This window comes from Aptenodytes forsteri, unplaced genomic scaffold (genome assembly GCF_000699145.1).
Source record: "Aptenodytes forsteri isolate BGI_AS27 unplaced genomic scaffold, ASM69914v1 Scaffold142, whole genome shotgun sequence".
Lineage (NCBI taxonomy): Eukaryota > Metazoa > Chordata > Aves > Sphenisciformes > Spheniscidae > Aptenodytes > Aptenodytes forsteri.
In genome coordinates, this window is record NW_008794598.1 from 4,791,140 (window position 1) to 4,798,856 (window position 7,717).

Consider the following 7,717-nt stretch of genomic DNA (forward strand, 5'->3'; position numbering starts at 1 on the left):
GGAGGGTGCCGGGGTCTGCATGGCTACACCAGGGAGAAGAGGCGGCAGTGGAGACGTGAGCCCAAGCAAAGCTTCGGGTCCTTCCTCTGGAGCCCTTGGGTAGGGGGAGGACAGGAGGGAGGGAGAAAGAGAGAGGAAATTAAGCAGGAGGATGAAGACAACATCAGCTATTCCAAGATTTCATCAGGGAGCCTGGCAGAAATTAGCACTGGGGGTTATTGCAAAAAAAAAAGATTTGTGATTCACTTGATTTTTGATTCACACGATTTTTGATTCACACCAGCAGCTTTGGCTCAGCCCAAACCGCATCCAGGCAGAGGGGCCGGTGCAGGGGCCCCCGGCTCACTCTGCCCTGAGGAACAGGACCAGGGCTGGAGGGAGGCCCCGGGACCCGTCCCATCCCATCCCCTCTTTGGGGAGCTGCTGGGGCAGGACAGACCCTGAGGCGGTGCTCGGACGGGGTCAAACCCCACATGCACCCGCAGCCCTGGTCCCCGCCCGCCCTAGAGCATCCCTCCTGCCCCGGGGCACAGCCAGGCACAGGAACCAAGCAGCTGCCTTAAAGCTGAGCTTGATTTAAATCCTGAGCTGATCTGGGGAGAAACCCGCTCTTTAAACAGCCACTCTGTCAAGTGGCAAGTCCCCTCCTCTCCTGAGCATCCCCTGCTGCACCCACCTACCCTTTCCTTGTCCCCATCGATGGCCCAGCCAGACACAAGCTCCTGTCCCCAGCAAAGCAAGCTGAGGCTGAAGATCTTCCCAAGCCTCCTCCCACATCTGCCAGGCACTCGGCGGGGGTCGGGGACACGAGCCAACCCCCCCATCCCCTGCACCACCGAGCTCAAGCAAGGGAGGTGCCGAAGGAGCTGGGGGCTGTTTCCCAATGGGTTTTTCAATCGCCTGCCAGGAGTCCTGACATCTCGGGCGCCGTGCTGCAAACCGAGCGGGCTGGGAGCTGATCTGTGTCTTAAGCGAGAGCCGAGGTGGCCAGGCACTGACGAAACCCGGCGTTATGGATCTGAATCGCTACCCTAAGCATTGCTGCTCCTGCCACTCTTCCTTCGGGCCACTGATTCCTGAACCAGCAGCTGCTTCCTTGCAAGCATCCGTTATCAACAGCTTCCAGCAGCAAATATCAACAGCACTGAGGGCTCACCCAAGCCGTGGGGGGAGTTTGGCTTTCTGGCTGCCCCAGGCAAGCAACCTGAGGGTCCGGTCAAATTAAAAGTGGCAAGGATGGTCAGCTGCCTGCCGAGAGCATCAGGGCCTGCAAAGGCCCTCGGACCCCGAGCTTCGTGCCCATGGAGGAAGGAGGGAGCAAACGGTCCCTTGGGAAACTGGGGGCAAAACTGGTGGTGAAGGCACTGGGAGCGGTGCCTGGGTGATGCCCGCAGGCTGTGCCAAGCACACACGCTGTATCCCGACCTGCATCCCAACGCCTCCCTGAGGGCCACGGGGCATTGGCAGCCCTGGCACCAAGCATGGCCCACAGGGAGCGTTTCGGCATCGCTGGCTGCTCTCCCCCAAGAAGCAGCAAGGGAAGAGCAGCCCTGCAGCGCGGCGTGGGGGGGGAGGCACCCTCGGGTCCCGATTAACCATCGAACAGCATGGGGTGAGATCTGATCCTTTCGCCAGGTGGAAAAAACCCACCCGCTCTTGCCAAGTGCCGCCCTGCCCCGCTGCCCCAGCACACCAGTGCCCGCACCATATCTTGGAGGTGCCAGCTCCTCCAGAGCCGGCACTGGAGCTGGCAGAGAGAGCTCAGCCCATCCCAGCCCCTCCATCCTGGCCCCGCACCCTCACCGGAGCCTCCTGCTCGCAGCCGGGGGGTCTGACCTCTCACCATCCTCCCGCAACCCCCTGTGCTCTCACCTGGTCTCTTTTGCTTTCACCACACAGCCCATCGAGTGGGCACAGGGTGCTGCCACAGTCTTGGCTCCGAGATCGCTGCAGGACAGCCCTTCGTCCCCCTCCCTGCGCCCCAGAGCTGCCCCTGCCCAAGCAGCGCGGCCCCCTGCCTCAGTTTCCCCTTTAGAAGAAGGCTCTCCCCTGCAGCCCATCCCTGCTGTCTCCAAACAGACGCTGATGGATGCTGCGAGGGCAGCGCATGATTAATGCAAGGCACCAAAAAGCAGAGGAGAGCCGAGCAGGCAAATGCATTCCCCAAGCAGGATGGGCTGCAACAGCGAGACCGAAAAAACAGCTTAAATTAATCTCAGCTCAAGCACAGAGCCCGACATCCAAGCCTGCGCCTGCCGGGCCGGATCCTCAGCTGGCCCCGAGGGGTGCTGCCCACCAGAGCCGGCCATGCTGAGCCCCTTTACACCACAGAGGAGGTTCCCAGCTCCGCAGCCGCCCCAGCCAGGAGGGCCCTTGCCTCAACTCACCTCCATAAATTATGCACATCCCTACCAGTCGGAGCCATTTGAAGGCCCATCTCCAAAGCGTTTCTGACAACCGGGGCTTTTAAGCAACCAGAATTACCCAGTGCCAAACTCTCTCCTTCAAAAGGCAGGAGCTTGGGAGTGCTGCGGCACAACACCCGCCCGCCCCCGCCCCGCGCCGCGCCCCGCCGCCGGGAGAGCCCCCGCAAGCGCGGCCCCGCTCGGATGGGGATCAAGGACAGGGTTCAACCCTCCGCATGGTCCCGTCTCCTTTGCAAGAACCATCCTGTGCAGCGGGAGCGGAGCAGGGGAAAGCAGCTCCTGCTACAGCCTGGAAACGGGTCAGGCTCTGCCCATGGCAAGGAGGCAGATGACGGGGAGACCCAGAGATGCTCAAACACCGCGGCCCCCCCACGCAGCCCCATGCCAGCTGAAATCAGGTCATTTCTTGCATCCTACCCCAGGAGCCGCGACATTTCTGCCCGTCGGAGAAGGTGCGATGGGTCACCACGTGGACCTGCTCCCAGGAAAATCCTTCGAGCCCTCGGCAGCTCTCGCAGAGCTGGCAGTGCCCCCAGAGCCCACAGCCTCTCCCTTTCTTCTTTTAAGCTTTTTCCTCTCTGTTCTCTCCCCTTTGTGCCTCCTTTGATCATATAATCTGAACGAACTGAAGGTAAAAATATCACGGCAGGCAAGAAGAAAGCGCAAATAATGGGGAGGGGAGGGGGGAGCTGGTTTGAATCCCTCGCTGAATATTAGGGGAGATGCAGCCTGAATTACCCGATGAGCCTGTGCTGCAAACGGCCTGAGTGCTCATTGGGAAGGGGCAGGAGATGAGCATCCCCTTCCATCCCCACAGCCATACACAAGCCGCTGCTCCCCACACAGCCCAAATCTTGGTCCCACCCGTGCCGGGGATGCACCCAACCCTGGGGTGCTGCCTGAAGGGGTGGGCAGTGCGTGGGGCTGGGCGAGCAGGCAGGAGCCCAGGCCTTAAAGCTCAAGGGCAAGAAGGAGGGAAACCCATCCTTCCTCCAAGGTGTGGGACCAGCCTCTGCATCCCCAGGGAGCCCGGCTCCTACACCTCCCCAGTGCAGCCCTTCCACTATCAGGCTGGTCCTGCACATCTGGAGGGAGATGCACATCTGGAGGGAGATGCACATCTGGAGGGAGACGCCTGCCTACAGCCCATGCTCACGGAGCAGGGAACAGCTCTACCCACATGCTATGGGCAGCAAGGGGACGGAGCCGCCCTCCTGCCCCACCTGCACAGCTCTGCGCGGGCAGCACCGCCCTGGGGGAAGAAATATGTGCAGATTTGCAAGAAGTCAGGTGCAGGTACGCGCCCCCGAGGGTGGTAATAAGCGGGGTGGGATAAATGCCCAGCGTGGCATTTATCATAGCGCCAAAGGAAGGAGCAATGCTGCTTCCTCCCACTTCCCACAAGCACATCGTCAGTGAGGAACGAGCCTTTCCATCGCCCTCATCCCGGCCATGCAACGGCCAGGATCCACGATCTGGAAAGCGGTGCAAGAACTAATCAAACCGAGCGGATTTCCAGACCCCAGGCACAGGTCATTACCTGTCCTGAGCCAGACTGATCTAACGAGGGTCAGGAACTGCAGAAGCAGGTGCCGGGGCTGCTGCCGCCCCGGTACAGGGAGAGCCAAGGGGGCCATGGGCAGCGCTTGGCTCCCGGGCTGTGCCCCTGCCCTGTGAGTCTCCAGCACTCCAGGACACGGGGCCAGTCCTGCACGGTGGCATCCTGCCCCCCTCTAGCGGTGGCCATGCCATCGAGCCACCAGCCGTCACCATCCTCGCCATCCTCAAAGGCCCCTGGATGGGGCAGGGCGAGGGCTCAGCTGGGCGGGAGAAATCAAACGCTGATTAAAAATTCCCCTGCGCCACGCAGAGCTCATGCTGCTAAAACCATCTCCAGTGCCCGGAGGAGGGACCGGGTCCAGAGGCAGGGACTGACCATCCCGGGCTTCATCTCTGCAGCTCCTTCCCGCAGCTCCTTCCATGCATCTCTGCAAGCCTCACAGCAGCCAGGGCTGCACCAGCGCCTGCGGGGCTGCAGCGAGACACAATCCGGGCTCGCCATGTCCCGCAGAGCCCAGAGGTGCTCGCAGGCGCTGGGATACATCCCTGGCTGCATTGCTGCCGGCTGCCGCCGGACACACGAACCCAGAGCCAGGCAGCCCGTCCTGCTGTGGGGGGTCTGCACCCCAGAGTTTTGGAGCCAAGGCAAGCACTCGCCGTCATTCCCCGGGGCTGGTGCACCTCCAGGAGAGGCAGCTGGAGCCCCCCCTGCACGCATCGCCTGGATTTTGTTTGCAAAATTTCCCTTCCCCAGCCTGGTGCTGCCGCAGCCCCGGGAACAAACAGCCCAGAGGGATCCCCAAATTGCACCAACCGCTCCCGAGAGAGCGGCCTCCCAGCCTGACCCCCAGCCCTGGGGCCAGAGGAGACCTGGCCCATCGCGGCTGCACAGCACAGGGGGGCTCTTTGCTGGAGGTCCCCAGACCTGCCGCTCAACACAGGGATTTTGCAGCAATGAAAAACCTCCTTTGGGGGAAAATAAATAAATAAGGAAGGAAACGGCCCATTTCTCTCCCTCGCTCCGCTCCCTGAAGGACTCCCAGTCAAAACCAAGTCATTTTACTGCCATTAGCTCCGTGGAGCCCATGCTGCTGCAGGCAGGCGAGTTCACGTCTCATGTGCCATCAACCCAAGCGCCGGCTAAGCGCTAATCACCGCAGCTTTATCGCCGCCGGCAGCGGGCAAAGCCAGGAGGCAAGTTATTCAGATCGCAGCCAGGGCTTATCGCAGGGCGGCCTGAGGATCCCACCCCTCTCCGAGCAGACCCCGCTCCCACGGACCGCAGAGCTCTGCCTGCAGCAGGACCGGGCTCCTTCGGCTGTGCAGGACATGTTGGCTTCTAGTTCAGAGCCAAGGCACTCACCGGTTTTGCACTGAGCTCACCCAGTTGCATCAGGGCTTGTTAAACCAGGCAAAGGCTGAGCCGGTGACGCGGTCCAGGAGATGTAGGAAAAAGCGACCAAGAGGCTGCGCCCAGCACTCACCTGCACGACCCCATCCCCGGCTGCCAAGGAGCCAACCGCCCATCAGCCCACCACCAAGGAGACCTCCCCAGCCCAGCCCCGGCACCGGGAGAGCTGTGCCGGCTTCTGCCGCGCTGGCTGCCGCAAGCTCGCCGGCATCTTTTTGAAAATCAAGGCCGTTTCTTTCCCCACCTGCTATTCCTTCGGCAAGCGGGGCCAGCCGACACGCAGCACAATATCCCAATTAGCACACGCTCGCTCTTCCCCGCTTGCAAGCGAATGCAGGGAACTTCGCTTTAGCTCCCGGTTTTTTTAATTGCAAAAGCTCCATGAAGTACAGCAGAATTTAGACACAGAGGGAGGGGATGCCAGGTTAAGTTCTCTCTCGACAGGCAAAACCTTAAGTATTCAGGTCAAGTACCCCAGCGTTCGCTCGGAGGAAAAGCAAGGCCACGGCTCAGCAGGCGGCGGCAAGCACAGACCCCAGATTTTACCATCAAAACCCACCCGACATGCTCCAAGACGCAGCTCCCCCCCCAGCAATCCCTCAATCAATGCACGAACCGATATTGCAACGCTTGCATAAGCCCAAGCCCATCACCAGGGTGCCGACTCGACTTCTCTGCAACCGGGTCCTGCCAGCACCCGGCTCAGAGCCCCACGGAGGGAAAAGCCGGGTATCGCCACCCTCCTCGCTGCCCCGGAGCATCCCCCAAAAGATGCTGAAGTCCAAAGAAAAAGGCTCCCACTGGGCGCAGATCAGACCCAGGGAATATTTATCACATTTTATATATATATATCTATCTATATATATCTCCTTAACTGCAGGCAAGCTCTCTCCTTCCCCCTCCCTCCCTGCTGCCAAGCAGGCCAGGGCTAATCCTTTCCTTTGAAGGATTGGATGGTGTGGCGAGGGGAAGGCGAGCAGGATCCGGCCGCGGAGCAAGCGGAGATCGCAGCAGCTCACCTTGCAGGAGGCGGCGCGAGGTCTCTGCCGGCAGCCAACGCGCACAGAGCTCCAGCCAGGAGAGGCTGGAGGGAGGGAAGGAGCCGGCGCTCATCCCCGCTCCTGCCACGTGCAGCAAAATCCCGCAATTAATTTTTGATCACCTTCTGCAAATTGGGACAGCGCTGGCTCGGAACAAGACCACGACCTGACTGCCAGTCCCCAGCGGTGCCCGCAGCACTGCCCGGCGTTTCTGCTCCCCATCACACCTACGCCCCAAGACCGCGGTCTGGCAGCACAAGCCCCTGCCCGTACCCAGCCTGAGAAAGCCCCAGCAGGGGCAGAGACCCCTGTCCTGAGCCAGGCTTTGTGCAGGGCCATCCACAGCACAGGGGCACAGGTAACCGGACCACCCCGCAGAGGAAACCCCTCCATTAGACGCGAAGCCCGAGAGGAAGAGACGGTGCCCGCAGCGGGTGCGAAGCCGGGGAGGGCGGCAGGAGCGGGTTCACATATGTTATAATTAGGACCTGCCACATCTTCAAGCCGTTGCCTTTCTGGGAAGAGCTGGAAGGGGGTGGCTGAGCTGACAAATCCATCCTCCTCCTGCCTGATGCCAAAGTTGAAGCACGTGACACCCTTTTTTGGGGAGCTGGCAGGCTCCTCCACAGGGTGACACTGGCCCCCGGGATGCAGGGCTGGCCCATGGCTGCACCCAAGCTTTGGTTCCCGCTGTAAAATCTCCTTGAAGCTCTCCCTCCGCTGCCCCAACACCCCGGGGCTGCAGCTCAGCACCACCAGCGCCTGCTGCCCTTCCCAAAACGGGCTTGTCTGTGCCCCCCCAGCCTGGGGCAGCTGGAGCCTGCTGCTGCCCGTGGGGACCCACCACCCTCACAAAGATGGACCACCCTCGCCATGGCCCCCGGTGCTGCATCCCCCCAGCTCGGCCAGGCTGGCCAAAAGCAGCCGGGATCTCCACACATCCCATCGGACCACGGCTCTCAGCACAGAGACGGCAGGTCACAGGGAGGAGGGTCTCGCGCCAGCTCTCCCCCCTGCTGAAGCCTTGCCCGGCACATCCCCCCGCACCCCCCGCCCGCTGCCCTGATGTGGATAAACCCCTGCTTACAGGGAGCGAAGGGAGGGAAGGAAATGAGCTTTTTTTTCTTTTGGCACTTCTCTTGGCATTTTCCCCGAGCTCGTCGCTGCATTCAACAGATCGGCTCAGTTCCCTTCCTCCCCGGGCCCTGCCTCGGGCGAGCGGCCAGCGCCGGTGAGTTCCTCCGGTCACCCCAGCCCTGCTTCATGCCATACCCCCGTCA